This window comes from Mesoplodon bidens (assembly GCF_964165515.1).
Source record: "Mesoplodon bidens genome assembly, chromosome: 3".
Classification (NCBI taxonomy): domain Eukaryota; kingdom Metazoa; phylum Chordata; class Mammalia; order Artiodactyla; family Ziphiidae; genus Mesoplodon; species Mesoplodon bidens.
This window is the reverse complement of record NC_138178.1, coordinates 49,318,668-49,340,100: the sequence shown is the minus strand read 5'-3', so window position 1 is coordinate 49,340,100 and position 21,433 is coordinate 49,318,668. Positions and strand designations below refer to the sequence as shown.

Below are 21,433 nucleotides of genomic sequence, written 5' to 3'. Positions count from 1 at the left end.
GTTGTAAGATACAGTCTGATTTCAGCTGTGTTAAAATGCAAAAACAAAACATTGTGCTTCCCCTGCTCCCCCTCCCCACCAATGTGCTTCTTAGAATCAATAAAATCTGGGTCAGGACTCGATTAGATTTCACTTTCGCTCTGGCAGAGCTACTTAGGTTGTTAAAGTAGCCAGGTAAGCAGGACACTTCCCTTTCAGCCCATCACCAGCTCTCTTGGCTTCCTTATAAACCATGCTAGGTAAGCACTTTGAACTTGAAAAATATTTGACTGTTCTCTCAAATGGTCTGGATTGTTTAACCACAAAAAGCTTGGGCTTTTATGTCTAAAAGTGCTGTTGGTTTCTTTTTTCTTTTAATTTCACTTTTCACAACTAAAAAATAGCTTGTAAGGTCACAATTGTCAAAACCATTTGGAGGTATCAATATAGCTTCACTGGGACTTCTCTGGTGGTCCAGTGAGTAAGACACCACACTCCCAATGCAGGGGGCCTGGGTTCCATCCCTGATTGGGGAACTAGATCCCGCATGCATGCCACAACTGAAAGCCCACAAGCTGCAACTGAGAGCCCACATGCCCCAACGAAGATCCCGTGTGCCGCAACTAAGACCCAGCACAGCCAGAATAAATAAATAAATATATTTTAACAAAAGATTTTTTAAAAATACAGCTTCACTGTGACAGTTTCTTAAGCTCTAAAGCTGGCATTAAGGACACCTTTTCTCAGAGGAGTCCAGTAGCGTCATCCAGGGAGAAGGGTAACATTGAGAAGTGACCAGTGAAGGAAAAAAGGCAGGACGTTAAGAGAGATCTATCTTGGTGCTCTTATGTTCCAGCTTTCCCTTGTCCAGAAATCCTTCTGACAATTTCTGACAGTGTTCTTGAATATGTGGTGTCTCAGAAGGGAGCCTGCTTATTTCTGAACAGCTAAACTTATTAGAAATGTGAGGGCAGTTGTGTTTCTTTTGTTTTTCTCTTTTAAAGAAATTTCACATAATCCATTTCTTTTCTTTTGAAATTAGAATAAATACAGGTTACCACAGAAACTTGGCTCAAGCTAAAATTTATTTTTTGTGTGTGACATTTATCCATTCATACTGGTTCTGCTTCTCTAGATTTACCCAGCCATGAAAGTCTTTCTAACCCATTATAATGTCTTCTAACTCCTCTGAGATTTATAGGAAGTATCCAGTTCCTATCAGACATGAAGTTAATTTATGGGTTTATTTCAAGTTCAGTTGCAAGTTCAGCTCTACAGTTTACTGTGTGATCTTGGGTAACTTACTAATTTTTCTCGTCTTTAAAATGGGGATAATAAACTAATTTATTTCTCACAACACTGTATCTCAGAGTTTTGTGAGAAATTAGTTGGTGCATGTAACTCCCATTGTACAGTGCCTGGTAAATAGTAAGTGCTCAATAATTGTTAGTATTCTCAGTCACTATTCTGGTCAGCTCCTTCTATCCCCTACCTCCCAAACTGGAGTAAAGCGAAAACATCTTACTACTTTTAATTCCTTCATTTCTGTGAATGGCACCACAAGTGTTCCAGTCTCAGAATCCTGAAATACTGATGTCATTTCCTTTTTTTTTTCCTTCAGTCTTTCCATTGATTTCAGTGTCTAATTAGTTATTAAGTCTTCTACCCACCCCTTCCTCTAATTCTCACAACCACTCAGTTTGACAATTATAATAATCTACCACCTGGTTTCCTTGCCTCAGCTTCGTAGGGCAGTGTGGTTGTAACAGCAGGGACTTTCATGGTAGCCTCACTTGAGTTCAAAATCTGATTCCACCACTATAGGAGTGAATGGGCATTTTGAGATTTAGGTCCAGTATCAGTGAAATGGGAATCTGTCTTTCCAGAGTGATGGTTGGGTAATTCGATAATATTATAAGTCTGAGGAGGTCTGGGTACACCTGAGGCATTCATTAAATGCCAGTTACCCTCCCCCACCCCTCCAGTTCATTCCATGTTCAGTGACTACATGAATTCCTGAATCAATGCTTTAATTACATAGTACCTTGCTTAAGAACCCTCTGTGACTTCCCATTTCCTACTAAGGCATGTCTAAAGTCTTCAGCACACATGGAACGTGGAACAGAGGTTCTCGGGCCAGGCTGGGTGTGTTTGAATCCTGGCTCCAGGACTTACTAACAACCTTGGGCAAATTTCGCGACCTCTGCCTCCGAGTTTCTTCATTTGTAGAATGGGAGTGATGATGATGTTACCTACCTCATAGGGTTATCATAAAGATTGAATTAGTTACCCACGTACAGGACTTGGAAAGGTCCCTGACGTCAGTTGTCCCAGGCCTTCCCTGATGGTCCCACCAGCTTTCCTTCCTGGCACTTCTCTCATGACTCTTCTTTTGTACTCCTAGGCTCCTTACAAACCAGACAATTTGTTTTCCCAAAGCTGTCCCTCACTTCTGTCTCCCCTTCTCTTGAAGGTCTGTGTTGCTGCTCTCTTCATAAATTATTTCCTCTGTTGGTTTACCTTGGAGAGGGCGAGTTTAGAGTTCGCCCCAAGAATCTGGACTGTTTACATGATTCATATCAGATTAAATTCTCTCATCCCCCTCCTTCCAGGTTTCTTTACGGAGGAGGATGAGAAGAATATGTCTTACCATACATGACTCTTATCTAACTATTAGAATTGCTTGTTAGTCTGTCTTTATGCCTCATTGGACTGTAAGTCCCAAGAGGATGAGAAAAGTACCTGTCTTGTTCATCTCCATCTCCCAACTCATAGCAAAGTGTCTGGCACATAATAGGTACTCAATAAATATCGATTGAATAGATGGATGGTGAGCAAGATTGGAAAGTATAATGCCCCTTTTGACGTTTCCAAATTGCAAATATCGGATGCACTTTCTTCTCTGCCTATGGAGGAAACCACTCCTAGCAAGAACGCAACTCAATGCTGTAGAATACTCTCGGGCTACTGAGGTTATCTGGGGGGCTTTGCTATTGACAAAGTCATGGGAATTTAGTTATTAGCATATATGAGTGATCTCTTAATATCAACTTTCACAAGTGCTTGAACTGAATCCAGATTTATTTTCCTAGTATAGTTTCAATTTTTAATGTGCATTATTTGCTTTGTATGATACCTTACTTACATAGCACAGTGCTTTCATAGAAATAATGAACCCAGAAAAACTCACATAAATCCTTTGTGAAATGTGCAATGGAAGGCAATAGAACCAGTATCCAATCTACACATGATGAAATGAACTTCGTCATTGAAAGACCAGTTTACTTGGTAGAAAGTGATCAGAAATAAAGTAGGAAGGACAAGTGTGGAAAAGCATATGTAATCGTTTGGTCTTAATATCAGAATTCTTTCTGGAGTTTATTCACTTCCATTCCATTTCTTTCTTTCTTTCTCTAATACTGCTGGAAAGAGAGAGTACTACCCACATTTTTTTTTTTTTTTTTCAGACTCAGGTATAAGTTAATTAACATTTTGGCCTCCAGGCTGGAGAGCAGACCCTGTTCTCTTTGTAATGGGTGCTGTCAAGGAAGCTTTTCAAAGGCAGAGGGAAAAAATGGTACCCACTCCACTGTCAAGGATTTTTATGAGGGTCAAGTAGCCTTGGAAAGAATTCAGGCCACAGTGACTTGGCTGCTACAAAGAATGCCACAGCCCTGTGACAGGTTAGATTTGCCATAAACCTGCATTCACTAAATTCTTACGATAGTGAGAGATTGTTGCACTCTAGCCCAAGAATTTCTTGTATACTTTTGTTTTTCCTTTTTTTGCAAGTGCAGGTTAGATAGGTTGCTGCCCTCTCTTTGCTCACTTTCCCTCTTGCTGTTCTTGCCCCTTCTCAGAATCACCATAAGCCAAATCACCCTAGGACTTGTTGGTCCTCCATGCATCAACATAAAAAATATTCTTTAGGGTCCACACAGTGTTCCAAAAATGTCTCAGTAACTGATGAGACATGGCTTATTTGTCCTGGGGAAGTCTGATTTCATGCTCAAGTTCCACCCTGTGTGAGTTTTTATGCTAAGCCTCAGACAAATGTAATCTTGACTTAAGGTGTGCTAGTTTTATTATTTTTATTAACAGCATCAGTAGCATTGGAGCATTATTTCCAAAGGCAAAGGATTCAAGGAGGTTGAGGTGATATATGAAGTCATTCAATCTTCCTAACAGCCAATGAAGTTTCATTATCATCTGCATTTGACAGATGAGGAAACTGAGGCATGAAGAGGTTAAGTAATTGGCCAAATGTTTTTCTTGGCAGGTCAGGACTAGATTTTTTTCTAAGGTCCCTTTCAACCCTAAGAGATGTAAATTCTTCTCTGGGTGGAAATGGCACATCAGGTCAAAAATGTGGCAGAAGTGAGGGAGGGAGAGAGAGGTTCAGGGGTGTGTACTAGTTAAAGCTTTGGGGGGATACATGTAACATCCTGGGCTTCCTTACAACATCCAAGGAAGTAAGGGGAGGAGCTATATAGCTTCACGGAGTTGTGAGGGAGACTTTGGATCTTCCTTCAGGTCAGAGATTACAAACTGCTGACCCCCTAGCCTCCATGGGACCTGAAGATGTGTTTATTTGGCCCATACATTTAAAAAAAAATTGCACCAGAGTTTAAAAATCAGATTTCATGTGAAAATCTGAATTTCCAGCTTCACTAGATAAATCGGATCCGGCAACCTTGAGTGCTCATATCCTGGGGTGACATTTGGCTGGAGCGGCATAGGGGCTGCCGTCTTCTTCAGACCCTCCAGTCAGCTCAGCTTCCCCACTGCCTGCATCAGCCCTTTATTATCTGCCTGGACCCTGTAGGCATTTGCCTTGCAATCACCCCTCTCGTGCAGGGTTTCTCGTCCTTGGTACTGCTGATATTTTGGACCAGATAATTCTTTGTTGTGAGGGGCTATCCTGCATGTTGGGGAATGTTTAGCAGCATCCCCGGGCTCCATCCACTACATGCCAATAGTACCCCTTCCTCAGTGTGACAACCAAAAACGAATCCAGAGGTTGCCCAGTGCCTGCTGGGGAGTAAAATGGCCTCATGAGAACTACTGGGTTTGTGTAATGAGCCTGAGGCAATGGCAGCTCCATCTCTAAGCGTCTCTGTTATCAATTTCTGGGCATGAGAATCTGATTGGTCTCACTTGGCTCGGGGGTCTCTTCCTGTGGTCAGGTGGCAAGGTGGCATTGACCATCATGACTGCCACCTCCTGCAGAAAAGGGAGCAGGACAGGCAACCCAATAGGTGTCCATCATAAGAAGAGGGTTGCAAAAGGTGCTATGTGAAAACAAGAGAGAGTCCAGGAGTAACTCTCAATAGCATAACAATCTTAACTTTCCAAAGGATGTTCTTTGTACCTATTCCCTCATTTTATTCTCTCCTCCAGCGTTCTATGAAATAGCCAAGGCACATAGTTTGCCCTTCTAATTCAGCACATGATGAAACAGAAGTAAATGTAGTTGCCTCAGTGCACAAAGCCACTAGATAGAACCCAGGCTTTCTGGAGCCCACTGCCCCTCCGGTTACCCCTGAAATAGCAGCCCTCTGTAACACAGCACCCTGTCTACTCCAGGGAGATTGAGGGAGAAGAGCAAAGCCAGCGGTCAGCAGACAGCCCAACCCTGAAAACATGAACGACTCAGTCACTCATGTCTGCAGAGCAGGTTTTGTTGGCAGGAGGCCACCCTGTCTAAGTCCTGTTCCAGTCCGTCTGGGTGTAACCCAGCCATTATGGTCTCTCCGGTTTCAAATGCACAGGAACAATTAAGTCATTCTCATAATTTCATGTGGTACAGAAAGTTCCAAGCCAAAAATACCATCCTTGCTTCCTACTTTTAGACTTCCAGGGAACTTCCCCCTCCTTCCCTCCCTACAATTCACTTTGATTCCTTCTATTTTTCTCTTCTTGAATGCATTGCCCAGACACGGAGTCCTAGTTTACTTAACGAGGAGCTGTAGACCCAACACAAATCCAAACAAACCCAACCTCCATTTGGCAGGAGTGCTGAAAATAGGGAGTTGACAGCGACCCTCAAGTACAGAAGGTGAGAACACAACAGAGTGTGCGGATCTCACCTCCAGTGAGTGGAAATGAGAGAACTGATCACCAGATGGTCACAGAAGGGTGGTGGGATGACAAGGGAAGCAGTTGTATCTGGTATATTCCTATTATTATTTCTGGGTCCTAAGTAACCATGGTCAAATCACTTTCTTTATCTTCAGTATATAAAATTTCCTGTCCCATAGGACCATCATAGCAGTCCTGTGTTGCTTCCTTAAATAATTAATTGTTTTAGATCTTTCTCAGATGTTATATTAACAGTAACTTCCCGACAGACAACTGATTTGCTCTGTGTGTACACACACACTCACGTGTGCACACACTGTCTCTGCCTTGGTGCTGGGTACATGTTGCTGGACCACCATTTAGCTTATATCAAGAATGAGATGAATTCCAGTTAGAGATGATTTGGAAGTTTCTTCTGTAGGAATAGATATTATAAGCTTATTTGTAACATGTCTTCTCCTTAGAGCAGTGGTTCTCAAAAACTTTAGCCTGCATCATCATCACTTGGAGAATTCATAAAAACACCAATGGCTGGTCCCACTCTCACCCCCAGAGCATCTCATTCAGTAGGTCTGGGGTGGCGCCAGGACTTTGCTTTCTAATAAGTTTCCAGGTGTTGCTGATGTTGCTGTCTGGAGGCTCCTTCTGCAAACTGAACTAATCAAGAACGGTGCTTTGACTTTCATTGGTCGTCCCGAATCCGGGTTCATCCGACACCGGCTACCTCTACCGTGCCACCTAAGTTTGACCCCAACGAGATCAAAGTCGTGTAGCTGAGGTGCACTGGTGGGGAAGTTGGTGCCACGTCTGCCCTGGCCCCAAGATTGGCCCCCTGGGTCTGTCTCCAAAAAACGTTGGTGATGACATCGCCAAAGCAACTGGTGATTGGAAGGGTATGAGGATTACAGTGAAACTGACAATTCAGAACAGACAGGCCCAGATTGAGGTGGTATCTTCTGCCTCTGCCCTGATCATCAGAGCCCTCAAGGAACCATCAAGAGAAAAAAGGAAGCAGAAAAACATTAAACACAGTGGAAACATCACTTTTGATGAGATTATCAACATTGCCTGACAGATGCGGCATCGATCTTTAGCTAGAGAACTCTCTGGAACCATTAAAGAGATCTTGGTGACCACCCAGTCTGTGGGCTGCAGTGTCCATGGCTGCCACCCTCACGACATCATAGATGACATCAACAGTGGTGCAGTGGAATGCCCAGCTAGTTAAGAACTGCAAAGAAAAATAATAAAGGGTTATTTGACAACCAGTGGGGGGAAAAATGGTGCTTTGGGGAATTCCTTGGTGGTCCAGTGGTTAGGACTTGGCCCTTTCACTGCCGAGGGCCTGGGTTCGATCCCTGGTTAGGGAACTAAGATCCCGCAAGCATCACAGTACAGCCAAAAAAATACATAAATTAAAAAAAAACAAAAGCATCACAGTAGCATCCTACAGATCAATTAATAATTCCAAAGGTAAAATGTATCTTTAAAAAAAAAAAAAAAAAAGAATGGTGCTTTGAGCACTAGGTGTCCCTAGCAGTAGTGATGACTTGCTTCTTCTGCTTCCGTGCCTTATTTGTGTTGTCCCTGGAAAGCCCCCCTCCTCCGATTGGCCACCCAAGTCCTGTGCATCTGCCAGGCCCAGCCTAAGTTCCCATTCCTTCACCTACTCTTTCCTGACTACTGCGCTTCACACTTGTCACTTCCCTTCTCTGAACTCTTCCAGTTTTTGGAATAAGCCATAGAATTAACTCTGCTGCCTGCATCATGAGCATGTTGCACGTTAGTCCTTTCCCCATCGAGACCAAACACATTTGATGAGTGAACGCGACTATGCCTCCTAAACTTTTCTGTGTGTCCTTAGCACAGGGCTAAGCACATTGTAGATGACTCAGTAACTTTCTGATTGGTGAATGCTCAATGTGAATTCAGAGAGGAAATAGAATGCTGCAATATGACCAACTGATACCGCCTGATAAACCCACCAAATTTTGCTTCTGACGTGGTAACCCCTGTGACTTCTGTCCTCAGAGCCACAAATCCTTCTGCCTGATTCAGCACTGCCTGGACTTCGGTCTTCAGAGAAAGGACGTTATGGGCTGGTTCCAGCTGGTGGACACCCAGGATGGTTGTCACCACTGTGCCTGTTGTCAACTGTGCATGAGAATCAGTCCCTGGACTCCAGGGCAGTGTGATGGCTGGAGGTCAGCGTGCAAGGAGAAATGTCGAGAGGAGGGGATGTTGGTGATGTGCTGGAGAAATGGGTTGGGACCAGATTCTGAAGGTTTTACATGGCTATTAGGGGCTTGGAGTTTGTCATATAGAAAATGGAGGGGTTTTATAACAAAAAAGGGAATGAGGTAATCAGGTTTGTTCTTTGGAACCGTAATGTGGAGGCCCCTGGCTTCTTATGGAGAAGGTAAGAAATTAGCAGAGGCAAACTTGTGAAGTAGAGTTGTTTTGATTTGAAGGCTTCTTTCTTTCTTTCTTTCTTTTTTTTTCTTTTGCGGTACGCGGGCCTCTTCACTGCCGTGGCCTCTCCCACTGAAGAGCACAGGCTCCGGACGCGCAGGCTCAGCGACCATGGGTCACAGGCCCAGCTGCTCCGCGGCATGTGGGATCTTCCCAGACCGGGGCATGAACCCGTGTCCCCTGCATCGGCAGGCGGACTCTCAACCACCATGCCACCAGGGAAGCCCTGAAGGCTTCTTTCTTGATGGTCATCTCTTCCCACCTTTCTTTAGATACTGTTTTAGTTTCCTAGGGCTGCTGTAACAGATAATCAAAAACTGGGTGGCCTAAGACAACAGAAGCTTACTCTCCCACTTTAGGGGGCGAGAATCCAAATTTGGTCAGATCATGCTCTCCCTGAAGGCTCTGGGGAGGATCTGTTCCATCACTCCAATCTCTGCCTTTGTCGTCACATGGCCTTCTCGCTGTGCCTCTGTCTCTTCTCCTCTTCTTATAAGGACATCAGCGTTACTGGATTAAGTCCCACCTAGTGACCTCCTTTTAACTTGATTACATCTACAAAAACCCTTTTTCCAAGTCAGGTCACATTACAAGTACTGGGGGGTTAGGACTTTAACATACCCTGTTTTTGGAGGGGGACACAGTTCAACCCACAGCAGACACTTATTTGCTACACCTTATTGCCTTAGGGCTCAAGGCAGCAGTGGGCTTGCTGCTGTAATGGGCCCACTAGTTAACTCACTGCTGCCATCTCCAGTAATACCAACAGCTCACTTAAGTAATCATGCAGGGTGGGTGCACAGGACCAAGCAGCAGCAGGTGGGGAACTGACCGAAAAGAGCAGTTAGGGTGCTGTTGCAGGTGAGAAATAGTGAGAGCTCGAGTAAGTTGTGGCTGTGAGAATAGACAGGAGCGGGCAGAGTAGAGGAACGGGTCTGAGGTAGAGCCAGTAGGATTGGATGTCGGGGGAGGAGGGACTCAAGGCTTGTTATCAGCCTGTTGGAAGATGTGAGAGTGAGTGTGTGTGTACAGGGATGTAATATCTATCTGTGTATTATATATGTATGTGTTATTTTGGGGGGGAAGATAAACAAGGCCTTAGAGACAAGTTTTTCTTTCTTTGTCTCTCATCAGTTAACTCAAAAGATGCTTTATTGTGCTGGAAAGGAGAGTAATAAACTGGAAATGATATGGAAGAAAGTGGAGAGCAACCTTGGAAATCCATGGGGATTAAAGATATTTTTAAAGGGAAAATGGGGAAAAAAGAAAATTTTGGCCCACAGCCTTCTGAGAAGTTTCCTCTAAATGGTGTATAGTTGTCTCAGGGCAACCTTGGAAATCCATGGGGATTAAAGATATTTTTAAAGGAAAAATGGGGAAGAAAGAAAATTTTGGCCCACAGCCTTCTGAGAAGATTCCTCTAAATGGTGTATAGTTGTCTCAGGGCATGGCATCCACTCATCTAAGTGGACTTCTTTTTTTTTGGCTGCATTGGGTATTTGTTGCTGCGCGTGGGCTTTCTCCAGTTGCGCTGAGCGGGGGCTACTCTTTGTTGTGGTGTGCGGGCTTCTCATAGCAGTGGCTTCTCTTGTTGCTGAGCACAGGCTCTAGGTGTGTGGGCTTCAGTAGTTGTGGCACGCGGGCTCAGTAGTTGTGGCTCGCGGGCTCTAGAGCGCAGGCTCGGTAGTTGTGGCGCACGGGCTTAGTTGCTCCGTGGCATGTGGGATCCTCCCAGACCAGGGCTCGAACCCGTGTCTCCTGCGTTGGCAGGCAGATTCTTAACCACTGCGCCACCAGGGAAGCCCTAAGTGGACTTCTGACACAGCCCTCCAGGCCCTTCATTCAGGTCCGTTCCAGACCACCCCCCAGGCTGAGACTGGGCCACTGGCTGACCTCGAGGGAGACTCACATATTCTTTGTGAACATAAGCTGCCAGGTCCTGGCATCATCCTCATAATGTTCTCTTAACCCTTTAGTAGCTGGCTTTTGCATCTATTACCTGATTTGGTTTTCACAACCTTGGAACAATGGAAAATCCCGTGACAGGGCAGAACTGAATTTCAGTCCTTTTGGTTTTTTTGCTGGGAGTGGGGGTTAGTGTTTGGACAAGACACTCAACTTCTCAAAGCTCCGTTTTCTCATCAGCAGTGAACCAACAACCCCGTTCTTGTAGGATCATTGTGAGGATGAACATCAGACAATGTATGTACGGTGCCTGGCTCAGAGCTGGTGCACAATACATATTCATTCCCTTTCCCCTCCTTTTCCATCTTCTTTCTCTTTCTTCTTCCAGGTTTTCTGACTCTTGGGGCCAGAGCTCTTTGCCATTCTATCCCACTGGAAATAAAACATAAATAAATTTAAAAATAGAGAAGTTATAAACAAATTCCTGTAGAGGGTTTGTTTTAAACTCACTGGAATCAACGATAAATTGCATACTCATCCAAAGGGCTAGATTAGGGGTTTGGGAATAATCGAAGCAAACCCTGAGAGTGAAGGCGAGAAGGAAATGTCAGAATTATAATCGGGATGAATGTAGATCTAATTTGAGAGACAGAGTCTGCTGCTATCTCTGTCCCTTTCCCACTGTGGTCAGTCCCAGCTGCTGTTATCTACTTGTTCTTCCAATAGAAAACAACTCTGCAGAGCCTCATCCTTCTGGCACCCAAGGTATTAATGCAGTTGCTGGCGGATCTGGTTGGCTAACCAGGCTCAAGTGCTACCCAAGGTGCTGGAGCGTGGCCACCACCCAGGTCATCACGGCAGCACCCCTGGGCAATGTCCTCTTGGACTTAGTTTCACTCTGAAGCTAGAAAGCAGTGGCCTACATTTCCAGCTACATAAAACTGGGAATGTTGATCTAGTCAGGCCTGCTCCTTCAGCCTTCTGTCTCTGTGCTCTCCCGTGTTTCCCTGACAGCTCTGCTTTCCCAGTGCCCTGCTACTTGCTCACACCCCATCCTCAAATCCCTGATCAGAGGTTCCGTGTCAGAATCCCTCCCACAGAGATGTTAGCTCAAGGTGCATAGATGCAGGTACCAGAAAGCTTACTGCCACGTTGCTCGTAACCCAAAGGGCCATCCACAGGGAATTTTGGATGGATGGCTTCTTGAGCAAGTAACTCACCCTCTCAGAACTTCTAGCTCCTTGTTTGTTACATGTAAATTACTAATATCTAGCCTGACTATGAGGACTAAGACATGATGAGTATGAAAGCACTTTCTAAATTGCAAATGGTCTTACAGATGTGAGGGATATGATGAATCAACAGTGAAAACAGCCCTTTGAGGCCTTTTACAAACAAAGGCATTTTTTTTTTTTTTTTTTTTTTTTTTTGCGGTATGCGGGCCTCTCACTGCTGTGGCCTCTCCCGTTGCGGAGCACGGGCTCTGGATGCGCAGGCTCAGTGGCCATGGCTCACAGGCCCAGCCGCTCCGCGGCATGTGGGATCTTCCCAGACTGGGGCACGAACCCATGTCCCCTGCATCGGCAGGCGGACTCTCAACCACTGCGCCACAAGGGAAGCCCAAAGGCATTTTTATATATTTAAAATCATGCCACTCACAAATTTAATATTTGAGGTGTTGCCAACCTGGGGAGCAGTTGCATAGCAGTTTGCAGTTTCACTGAGGTGTATATATTTTCATCCCTCCATAAATGTGAATATCTCCCAGGAGGATGAGAAGTGAATAGATGAAGTAGTAGAAGTTAAAATAAGATTACATGACAGAGTCTTTAAAGGTTCATTGAGACAGATATTTGTGCAGTATCTTTTTGCCCCTATCAAAGGGCTCTGGTTTATTGGGAGTGAGACAAAAAGGTAAAAATTAGAAATATACTGTGTAATTAGGTAAGCCATAAATACACTCATAAAACAATTAGTAAGCATAGCAACAACAAAAAAAGCATACCAATATACACCATTATTATAAACAGATTCTGTAGCCTGGCGCTCTAGAAGAACTTCTGGAATTAAGTTTAATTTTATTACATTTAAATGGGGAGAAAACAGTCCCACCCGAGACTATGCAGATGCAGTTACCAGTGGGCTTTATTGTTTGTTACGGGTGTGAGTGTTTATTTCTCTCCCATTTAACATCCTGGATGTAGGCAGTGCAGGGTTGGTGTGGAGCCCTGCAGTTGTCTGGGGTGCAGGCTCCCTTCCATTTCCACTCTGCCACCCCCAGGGTGTGGCACTGGTCCTTCTGGGCTATGGCCACCACCTGCCAACTTGGAGCAAGGGCGGTAAGGGGGTCACGCCCCCTCCCTTCTTTATGACGCATCCTAAGACTTGCACACACCCCTTCCACTTCCGTCACCTGGCCACACCTAGGTGCACAAGGATCTGGGAATGAATTGTTTATTGTGAGTAGCTATGTGCCCAACTAAAAGCCAGAGATTGTGTCACTCAAGGAAGGGAAGCACAGACGCTGGGGAGCAATGCGCAGGTGCTCCCACCGTTCAGCCTCCTGTCTGCCCAGGAGCTGACGGTAAGGGAGGAAGAGAGACAAGTCAGTGCAGGAAGATTGTGACTCAAGGCTTATCCAGTCTGTCAGGGAGCTCCTGGGGCAGTTTAGTGCTGATGATATTTTTGGTTTCACTAAGGAAAGGTTTTGTTTGAATTAAATTATTATTGAATGACCTTTTTGACTTTCTGTTCGATGTGAAGGCTGCTCAGAGGCAGCTGTTTGAGAATGAAGAAGCAAGTGCTGACCTCCTCTGGCCTGACACAACTAGACCTCGGTGCTGTTGGAGCCGGCCTGGTGCTCACACCCCTGGCCCCAGACAAGGTCCCTCTGAAACCATGGTCAAGTGAGGCCAAGCAAGGCCGCAGCGGAATTTCATCTAAGCACAGACTAAAACAGAGTTCCCGTACAACCCACGATACCCACCAGACGTCTTCTCCCCCGCTAGTAGGAGCAGCCACTGCTTCTTTACTGTTTTATGGTCCTCTCTGTCCTCCAGTCAGCGCTCCCTGTAGATAACATTTATTGAGATACTCAATCATAGAATTGCCACGCTTTCTGACAGTGCCCAATCTAGAGCAAACCCTTGTTTCCTTAGACTTCCCTAAAAACCACCCAACCAAAGCCAATCCTGGAATAGGTTCTGTGGAAGGGGTGATACTGTCCTGTACATTTAGAAAATCTGTGTTCATTTAAAGGAGACTTGACTGCAACCTGGGGCCAGTTTCTTAACCTCTGAAAGCTTCAGTTTCCTGATCTATAAACTGAGGATAGTAATATCAACTTCACAAGGCTGTGAAGGTGCTTTCTAAAATTACAGAGCACATTACAAATCTAAGGAAGGCATTTAATGACGAATTCTATTTTTCTAAAATTTGATTTGAGCCAAGTCAGTGAATAGCTCAGTTTATAACTTAATTTACATGAGTAAGTAATTTTGCATTCATAGTCACCACTTATCTGTACTTACGAACTGGGAGCTTGGATCCCTGGCCATTTCTACCCAAACCAGGGCAGTTTCAACAGAGCCCTCTTGAGAGGAAAGCTTTTCTGAAAAGAAGATAACAACTGTCATTGGAGTAGAGAAAATGAAAAAGGCAAAAGTCACATTATGATTTATTTTGTGTAATACCTAAGTAGTTAGAAGACAGCCCCTCTTTTTAAAAAAATTTATTATTTATTTTTGGCTGCGTTGGGTCTTCGCTGCTGTGCATGGGCTTTCTCTAGTTGCGGTGAGCGGGGGCTACTCTTCGTTGCGGTGAGCGGGGGCTACTCTTCGTTGCAGTGCGCGGGCTTCTCATTGCGGTGGCTTCTCGTTGCGGAGCACGGGCTTTAAGCGTGCAGGCTTCAGTAGTTGTGGCCTGTGGGCTCAGTAGTTGTGGCTCTCAGCCTCAGTAGTTGTGGCGCATGGCCTTAGTTGCTCCGCGGCATGTGGGATCTTCCCGGACCAGGGCTCAAATCCGCCTGCATTAGCAGGCGGATTCTTAACCACTGCGCCACCAGGGAAGTCCCAGCCCTTTCCCTTAACAGCCTTTGTAAAATTTTCACTGGGCTTCAGAAGTCTAAAGGAAAACTCTAGAACTAAGAAATATTTCAGCTCACTATTTCTCAGGGTCACTATCACCCCAGTTTTGTGAAGAGATGAAAAGAGGCTACCTGAAACAGTGGAGTAAGAATCCACTCTGCCTTTTGCTTTATATGTGACCTTGGCCAAGTACCTGACCATTACTTTCCTCATTTAGAAAATGGAAATAGAGATGCTTGCCTTACAACTGCAGTTGTCTCTTGGTATTCTTGGGGGACTGGTTCCAGGACCTCTGCAGATACCAATATCCTCTGATGCTCAAGTTCCTTTATTTAAAATAGCATAGTATTTGCATATAACCTAGTACAACCTCCCATGTACTTTAAATCATCTTTAGATTACTTATAATTCCTAGTACAGTGTAAATGCTATGTAAATAGATGCCAGCATGTGGCAAATTCAAGTTTGCTTTTTGGGACTTTCTGGAATTTTTTTCCCCAATATTTTTGGTCTGCAGCTGGTTGAATCTGTGGATGTGGAATCTGCGGATATGGAGGACTGACTGGACTTCAGCCATCACTCCAATAGGATAATGTATGTGAAAACTCTTAGCTGTGAAGTGCCGTATATTCAGGAAAGGAACCATTATATTCCTGGTGGTCGTATTTTATTGGGAGAGCCTGCAGGGCTGCTTTAGTATAACAGGCTTCATTAGAGTGCTGACTTTGTGCCAGTTGCGTGTATGATAAATTGTGCCACCACTCTTGCAAGGTCTGTAGAGGGTGAAATTAAAGGAGATGTTTGTGCCTCGGTGCCAGTACTTGGAGACATAACCCAGCTGTGGGTTATACTGCTTACTCCAAGGGGAAATCTAGAAGGCACCGTAGCCTCTCGCTTTTGTGTTTCAGACAATGGATTTCATCAAGTTGGCAGCTGATTCTACCAGTCAGATTTAGACTTGATTGGAATCTGAAATTGAAGGCTTTCTTTGCAGCATGGAAGCTTACCTGTTAAGCTGGTTTCTAGAAAAACCAACCAGGGTGTCACATTTTCTTTTATGTGAGAATCAGTTAATATGGTAGGTAGCTTGGAGTGATGCTAAGGGCTAGTCTCACCAGACAACTGCTGAGAGCATTTCCTTTCTCCACCCTAGAGATGCTCTAGGCTAGCAGACTAAAGTCATAGGCCCTGGCCACAATGTCATTTTCTCTTGGGCAGAAGTGGAGGTACCTTGACCGGTCCTTACCTTCCAACACCATTTTTACATTTGAATTGCCAAAAGTCTTATTTGCCTTCAATACCTTATCTTTACATATGTGTAGACCTTGTATATTCAGTTTATAATGCACTTTACATCTCATTGTTCTATTATAAATTTAATAAGATCAATCAAGCCCAAGCCCTGAGGGCTGCCAAGCACCGTGCTAGGTGGACTCTGGAGATTCAGAGAAAAGGGGACAGATTTCCCTGTCCACATGGCACTCACAGTCAAGTCAGAGAATCAGTTGTATTTACATCTAATTAATGTCAAGACAGCATGTCAAACCCAGCCATCGAGATGGGTCCCAGGTTTAGCACATTTCTCTTAATGGTCCTTTGAGTTTGGTTGTGACACTCTTTTCGTGGATGAGGAAAGTGAGACCAAGTGGCCTTAAGTGGCTTCTGTGGTCACCCAGCTAAAGTGGTCTGACTTGTAAGCACTGGCCTTTTCCACCCCTGCACACTACCCTGCTGCTCTTGCCTTGTCAGCGTGCTTTCATAGCATGCTGCCATATCAAGGTGACACATTAATGTCTCTGTTAATCATATAGAAGTTATATTTTGGATTGACTGCTCTCTCCAGACATTTAGGAAAGCACCTTAGTTATCTGGATACCTCCTAAATCTTACTTCAGTAGCTAACTGATCTCCTCATTGGCTGATGGTTCCTGTTCACTTCACGGTGTACTGTTTCTAACCTTTTCCTGCTTCACCTTTCCCCACATCGATGCTCATCCTGCCCAGGACCTGCCTGAGGTTTGAGCCAGATCCCATCCTCATTTCCTCCAGTGGAGGCATTACCCTTTTTTAGGTGTTCTTTGCACTATTTTAGAAACAGGTTTGAGGAAGGGGGGAAGGTACATTTTGCAAAGTATTCATAATTAGTGTGAGGGTGTAAATTCGGAGAAGTTAATCAAATGGTATCCCTGATTCTCTCTTGATGTCATCACAGTAGCTCATTTATATGGCACCAGTTTACAAAGGACTTCCTGTCTTTTACCTCACTGATCCCTCACGAACAACCCTGAGAGGGTGGGAACAAGGGAGTTTAAGTAAATCCCCCAGGCCACCCAGCCAGTAAGTGGCAGAAGAGGAAATGTGGGTCCGTTCTTCCAGCTCCCAGTCCTGGGCTTTTGCTGTCTGCCAAGTCACGGCAGAATATGGACTTAGTGATAATAAAGTTGGCCCCAGTGCTGAGAGGGGTCGTTACTCACTTTATTCCTTCCAACATCCAAGAGAATCTTCTCAATTATAAATGATAGCCTCCAGCATTAGCCCTGAAGACACCGCTGAGGGTCCCAAGTGCTTTCACCCAATTTCCAGGCTCCTGTTAAATCTCTGAGGGGCATGAGTGCATCACAAATGAAGGGTAGCCTTCAAGATTGCAGCCGAGGGGGATAAGATTTCCTAGGAACGAGGACATTTCAGAGGAAACAGAGGGTAAACTCTAGTGACTGCCAAGTTGTCATAATATAAACGGGGAACTTTTTTTTTTTTTTTGGCGGTACACGGGCCTCTCAGTGTTGTGGCCTCTCCCGTTGCGGAGCACAGGCTCCGGACGCGCAGGCTCAGCGGCCATGGCTCACGGGCCCAGCCACTCCGCGGCATGTGGGATCTTCCTGGACCGGGGCACGAACTCTCAACCACTGCGCCACCAGGGAAGCCCGGGAACTTATTTTTAAGTGCTCAAATGTCCATATACATAGTAATTTGGAGTCCACATTTTCCTCCAAAGAGAATGCTTCCTGGGCTGTTGTGTACATTAACTAATGTAGGTCCTTAATTGAGGAGGTGTGTGTGTGGGTGTGTGTGTGTGCGTGCGCGCGCGCGCGTGCGCGCGCTGCCCATGGCATGTGGAATCTTAGTTCCCCGACCAGGGATCATACCTGTGCCCCCTGCATTGGAAGTGCAGAGTCTTAGCCACTGGACCTCCAGGGAAGTCCCAAGGAGACATTTTAAACAAATTCTGAGGATTTATATGCTGTCACTGCTAAAATGTAAAGAGAAAAAAATATATAAAATAAGCCCTCTCAAAGAGTTTGTTATTTCTATTACTCTTGTTATGATTGTGATTTTATCATTTGAATGTTCCCTTAGAGTTAGTCTATGAGCCCTTCCAAACAGCCTACCTACATTCTTCGTAACCATACCTCCAACCCAAGGTGAGCACTTTTGGAATTTCTTTTTAAATTAGACTACTGGAAGGCTTATAGCTAGTAAGCCACCTCGGGTTTCTAGATCTGCCAACTAGCTTATTGTCTTCAACCAGCGTCAACTTCCTTTTACATCACGTGACCCACTTCCAGATTTTAAAAACTGTAACAGCATCAGAGGTAGATTCACTTCCTCCTGTGATTAAGTCAGAGAGAGGGGTGGGTGGGGAGGATGGGTGAGTGAGAGTGGTGGTGGAGCCTGTTAAATGGTTTAAACTTTTGGTGGTGTCTTTTGCCCGTAAAGAGTTAGGAAAGGGGATGGCCTTCGGTGTGGGCAGGGCGGACAGAGCCCTGAGAACAGGAAAGCCCAGTCCACCCTCAGCCTTTCTCCAAGGACTGGTCTTGTCAGACCTACTGGTTGGGAAGAGCTGCCCTAGATTATCTAGGAGAGATTCAAGGGGACCCGAAGCCCAGGCATTTAATGCCTGGGCTTTACTTGATGATAAATTATAGTGTAGCTAATTGATCTGTAGGAAACAGTTGCTCAAATGCCTTTTCAGCTTCTCAGTGGCAACAAAGTATATGTGACAAAGCTCTTACATTAAAGATTTAGAGATTCCAGTTAGGATATTTAAAACCTTATGCCAGGTGGGAGATAGTATCGTATACCTCACACCAAATTGCTGAGTCTTACAGCTGGGCATTGAGATTTTTTTAAAAGCAGTGTTTGAGGTGGAACAGAACAATTTTTAGAGAAAATGTAGTCAACTTCATTTAAATGGCATAAATGATGATTATAGCTGATTGTTGTCTGACAGAGTTTGGGCTGGTGTTTCTAAAATGAAATTAACTACAGAGTTCTTGAAATGGGGTCATCAGGTTAGAATTCAGTTGTCTGCGAAGATCAATGATTTCTGTCTTCTCAGCTTACCTGGCAGGTAGGGGTAATATATCACAATTAGGTGTGAAGTGCATTTGCATCCTTTTTTTTTAGTAGTCACCAGCGCATTCAGTATTTTTACGTAATGAAAGAATTGAACATTATGACAGCAAAATTTATTCTTCACACTGGGACTACCACTGCATACTTAGGTAATTAATTGGTAAACCTTTCTATCTTAAAAAAATAAAATAAAATCAATATATCCCCAGGGCCTGGCACAGTACCTAGCAGAGGTGTTTTTTCTTTGTTTTTTTTTAATAGATCTTCATTGGAGTGTAATTGCTTCACAATACTGTGTTAGATTCTGTTGTACACCAAAGTGAATCAGCCATATGCATACATGTGTACATATTTCCCTATATCTCCTCTCTCTTGCGTCTCCCTCCCACCCTCTCTATCCCACCCCCCAGGTCGTCTTAGAGCACAAGCTGATCTCCCTGTGCTATGCAGCTGCTTCCCACTAGCTAACTGTTTTACATTTGGTAGTGTATATATGTCGATGCTACTCTCACTTTGCCCTAGCAGATGTGGGTTTGTTTTTTTGTTTTTTTGTTTTTTTTGCGGTACGCGGGCCTCTCACTGCTGTGGCCTCCCCCGTTGCAGAGCACAGGCTCTGGACGCGCAGGCTCAGCGGCCATGGCTCACGGGCCCAGCCGCACCGTGGCACGCGGGATCCTCCCGGACCGGGGCACGAACCCGTGCCCCCTGCATCGGTAGGTGGACTCTCAACCACCGCGCCACCAGGGAAGCCCAGCACACGTGTTTTTGATGGGGCTAAAATGATTGAATCAGTGAATGACTGAATAAGTGAAAAACATAGGATGAGGTTCAGGAAAAAGACCACAAGAGCAGTTGTTATTAAAAGACTGCCATCGCTGAAATTACTATTATCGATGCCAATTCTCATTTATGTTTATGAATCTTTAGGAATTTTGGAGTATACTTTATAGCCCATTACTCTAGTTAAGAGAAGAAAATTCTTTTTTTTTAAATATTTATTTATGTATTTGGTTGCTCTGGGTCTTAGTTGCAGCTCCAAGGCTCCTTAGTTGTGGCTTGCGAACTCTTAGTTGCAGCATGCGTGTGGGATCTAGTTCCCTGACCAGGGATTAAACCTGGGCCCCCTGCGTTGGGAGTGTGGAGTCTTACTCACTGCGCCACCAGGGAAGTCCCAGAAAATTCTTAAATGTAAACTTTTTACCTAAAAAGTGTAAAACTTTAATTTTTCTAATGGTGTTTCAGCAGTCGTCCTTAAAAATCACTAGCCTCGGGCTTCCCTGGTGGCGCAGTGGTTGAGAATCCGCCTGCCAATGCAGGGGACACGGGTTCGTGCCCCGGTCTGGGAAGATCCCACATGTCGCGGAGCGGCTGGGCCCGTGAGCCATGGCCGCTGAGCCTGCATGTCCAGAGCCTGTGCTCCGCAACGGGAGAGGCCACAACAGTGAGAGGCCTGCGTACCGCAAAAAATAAATAAATAAATAAAGCACTAGCCTACATATATATTTCAGGAAGGGGCTCCAGGCTTGTGTAATATTGACAGGGCAAGAGAATCTTTGGTTGCCGAATAAGCTCCTTGGTCTTCCTTTCTGTACTAATTTGCTGTAGAGACAGTTCGGGCTTCTTTCTAAGGTTCTGTCCCGGCCACTCCGGTTGTGGAAGTGACCATCTACTGGTAGCTCTTGTATAATAAAGTCCTCTGAGGTAATATTTCTACACAATCATTTTTAGCCAAAAGAAACTGTTGGCGATCTCAGGTGGTGGCAGACTCCCTCATGGGAACGAGAATGGCTGGAATGGAAGGTAAGGCATAAAGAAGGTCTTCCCTCTTTGTGGCTCAAGAACAATTGTGGGCAGCCTCTTGGAGCTGCTCAGTTGGATTTCACCCTTTCCACCATGTTGTTCTTTGCCCTTGACCCCCTTGTCCCCACCTGGCTTTAAGCTCTCTGGTCCAAAAGGACCAACTCCATGTCCACCTTTTAAATAGATACTCATTCAGCAGCACTGCAGCTAAAGAAGAGAGGAGGGATGGGATTGGTGTGGGGACTGAGGCTCATAGGCACATTGATAGAGGGAACCAGAGACAAACGTCCCACACATAACAGCTTTGCATATGGACAGACCTGATTTCCTTGTATGCATCTTTCTATGGGGCTGTCTGGGCCATTAAGAATCACCCTGGAAAAAAAAAAAAAAAAGAATCACCCTGACTCATACTTCTGGTTTTCAGTTCCACTTCTAGGAATGCATTATTCCACACCCTGTGGAGGTGGAACTTGGTGTCACAGATGAGGAAGGCAGCCCCCTGCCCCCTCAGCCTATCTGGAACCCAGCAGGTGTGAGGAAACCAGCTACCACGTCTCTGAGAAACCCACAGAGATGCTCCATAGCCCTTGTCTGTCTGAAACACGCAGCTTCTGAGAATAAGGCGTTCTCCCTGAGTCCCAAATAACTGGGCTTGAAATTTTAATTCTGTCAAAGCTGGTTGTCAGAATTTGATGAGGTGCAGAATAGGTACATAGTCTCACATTTTTATCTCCCCACAAATTGCTTAGCAG

At 44.9% G+C, this 21,433-nt stretch overlaps 1 protein-coding gene and 1 pseudogene across 2 annotated transcripts in view; both read left to right on the top strand.

The window, feature by feature from the left end:
• Positions 1-21,433, top strand: part of MYO1E (myosin IE) — a 207,861-nt gene that overhangs the window by 46,035 nt on the left and 140,393 nt on the right. The window lies entirely within an intron of this gene.
• LOC308614957 (large ribosomal subunit protein uL11-like) lies at positions 6,723-10,528 on the top strand (annotated as a pseudogene). Its single transcript has one exon. The product of its transcript is annotated as a large ribosomal subunit protein uL11-like (transcript).